The 2,775-nt window shown below is 41.5% G+C and overlaps 1 non-coding gene across 1 annotated transcript; it reads left to right on the top strand.

The window, feature by feature from the left end:
• The first annotated feature begins 829 nt into the window (after positions 1-829).
• Positions 830-911, top strand: trnas-gcu. The gene has a single exon. It is a non-coding gene; the product is annotated as a tRNA-Ser (tRNA).
• The last annotated feature ends 1,864 nt before the right edge of the window (positions 912-2,775 follow it).

Genomic DNA, 2,775 nt, shown 5'->3' with positions numbered 1-2,775 from the left:
TGGTGAGCTACTCATTGCAAAGATGTAAAAATGTGCAACTTCAACTTTTGCCTTCACTAACCCATGAGCCTTTTATTTTGTTTTTCATCGGTAGAAATATTAAAATCGTCATCTTGAACAGACTCAATGACAGATCTCCATTGTGTCTCTGGTATCAAATTCCAAAGTGTAAACCACTCTGAATTCTTCCACCACAGTCTGCTGTTTGGGAAGAGTTCATGTTATGGGAAATGCACTTCCCTGTGTGTCAACTGTTGCTCCCAGTATGCGCTCTGGCACTACACTCATTTTCTTTCTGACACTTGCTCACTGTGTTGCTGTGATCATACAGTGACTTGGTGTCGCACGGACCAGGAAAATGATACAGATCAAGGTTTTTGCATTGTTGAATTCAATTGTCAGTTTAGAATTATTTAGGATTTTGAAATTGTCTGTCCTGTACACAAGGGCGTGTCAAAAATATCTTAGCGGAAGAAAGATGTTCAGAATAATGATATTGAGCACTATGCACTCTCCTCCAGTTTGGAAAACAATTCCTCACACACAAAAATTACATCTCCTGCTGTCACCGGCTCTCCACTCCATTGACTTCAAATCTTCACAGAATTCAACAGATCTTGTTGCATAGCCATTTTTTCATTTTTGCTCTAATCACTGTGAGCAGAGTTTCACAGTTGGAGTGCGCTTGTCCCACACCCAGATGTCAGACGATACTCTTGGAACCATACTGTGCTATTTATCATTTCACCAATACCAAGGAGAAATATCTATGGTGTGCATAATTTACACAATTCACTTTTCATAAGATCAGAGAGATCGACCCTCATCTGACGAGGTCGCCGAGAGGTTAAGGCGGTGGACTGCTAATCCATTGTGCTCTGCATGCGTGGGTTCGGATCCCACTCTCGTCGCCGTTGCCAGTAATTCTCAATGCTGCGATTTTTGGATGATCACAGCTGTCTTATTGAAATTGGAACTCCAATAGTGTGTTTATATGAATCGACGCTATTATAAAGTCTCAAAGAATAATTTGAGCCTGTTGCCTATACTGCATTGAAATGTAGATTGAATTGGAATAATTAAAAGGAGCGCCATTTTCTTTTCCAAGTCAAGTTGCCGTGAACTTTTATTGTCTGAAAGAGATCCATGAAAACCAAATAACGAGAGTTGCGAAGCGCATGCTTATGCATGGGATTCTTAATAAGTGTTTTGTCAGATGAAATCTGTAGCAGGTTGGGTAGAAGTGATTCACCTTGGTGAAATGAGCACAGAGACACAGCACAAAACAATGGAGATATTTCAAAAGGGGCAGGGTGCTGGGTGTAGGAGTACCGATAACTGCTGTAAATGCACAGTCTGGGTGTAGGAGTACCGATAACTGCTGTAAATGCACAGTAGCGAATTACTGATGTGGGTGCCGTGCATGGGCACGGACAGATTTACACATCGGTCTCATCCTTTCCCCTTGCTCTAGCCATTGGTGAAGGCTGGACATAAGACACACATAAACACAAGATGTGGGAAACAAGCTCCCTCTCGTTATTCACGCACTTGATGCATCACATTGAACGATGAAGAACTGGAGAAGACAGCAAGTTAACTGTAGGGGCTGAATCTAAATTGTGGATCAATAACCGCAGATTAATGCAAGAGTCTTTAAACGCATGTCATTAACAGATGTTTCGTTCTAATACCCGTGTGGCTGAATGAAGCAGCAGTGAATTCCATTTTTACCCATAGACTGAAGCACGCAGACACATTTCCCCAAGAGTGACACAGGCCTCGGGAGAAAGCAAGCAGAAAGTAAGATTTCACCCACTTGGCTAATATTGTCCCATTTGAGACTTCAACACCAGTGTCCAGTTACAGCAAAGAAAGGAAGCATTAAGCCTCTCCCGTCCCAGTGTTCCTGACCAATTCCTTCCCCATCACTCTGTAGTTTGTACTTTTTCACCTCGTTCTTCCTGCCAAACGGGATCATTGCTCACGCCCGTTTCTTTCCTGTCTTGCCGAACCGTAACTCTGGAGGTCTTTGCTGTTTGAAGATCTGCCAATCTCAATCTGATTACACCTAATGACCCTTACTCAACAGCCTTCTGCAACAAGAAATAATACAGAACTATCTGAGAGAATAAATGCTTCCTCATCTCTGTTTTAATTGTGAGATCCGCATTCTAATATGAAGTGAAAAATCGCACAACACCAGATCATAGTCCTGTTTGTGGAGTACACAGTTGTAAGATACAGAATTTATAGCAAATGTTCGCAGTGTGACGTAACTGAAATTATACATTGAAAAATAACTTGATTGTTTGTTAAGTCTTCCATCTGTTAGAATGACTACGTTAGGTTCATTTCTTTCTTATGTAAATCGCAAAACGTTCTTTTCATAGTTACACTTTCAGGTGAATTTTAACAATTAGTCTCAACCCAGATAATTTGTTGAAGGTGTTAGTCCCTATGTGCTGTGTCTGTGCCATAATGTTTAGACTGACGTTAAACTAAAAAAAAACACACTGCAGGCAAGAATGCTTTGAGGCATGGTACTTTGGTGAAACCGAGCAGATGCTACAGAAAGGATGAATGACGACTGCACATCAATTAACAGACTGGTTTGCCCCTTCTCTGTTGGGGAACACTTCAATGGTCCAGGACATTCATAGCAGCAGAGATGTGGAGAAACAGATTGGGAAACAGATTTTGGAAAGGTGCAGAAGCCACAGGGTAGTCGTCATGGGCGATTTCAACTTCCCAAATTTTGATTGCATGCTCTTT

This window comes from Chiloscyllium plagiosum, unplaced genomic scaffold, assembly GCF_004010195.1.
Source record: "Chiloscyllium plagiosum isolate BGI_BamShark_2017 unplaced genomic scaffold, ASM401019v2 scaf_2876, whole genome shotgun sequence".
Classification (NCBI taxonomy): domain Eukaryota; kingdom Metazoa; phylum Chordata; class Chondrichthyes; order Orectolobiformes; family Hemiscylliidae; genus Chiloscyllium; species Chiloscyllium plagiosum.
This window is presented reverse-complemented; position numbering and strand designations above follow the sequence as displayed.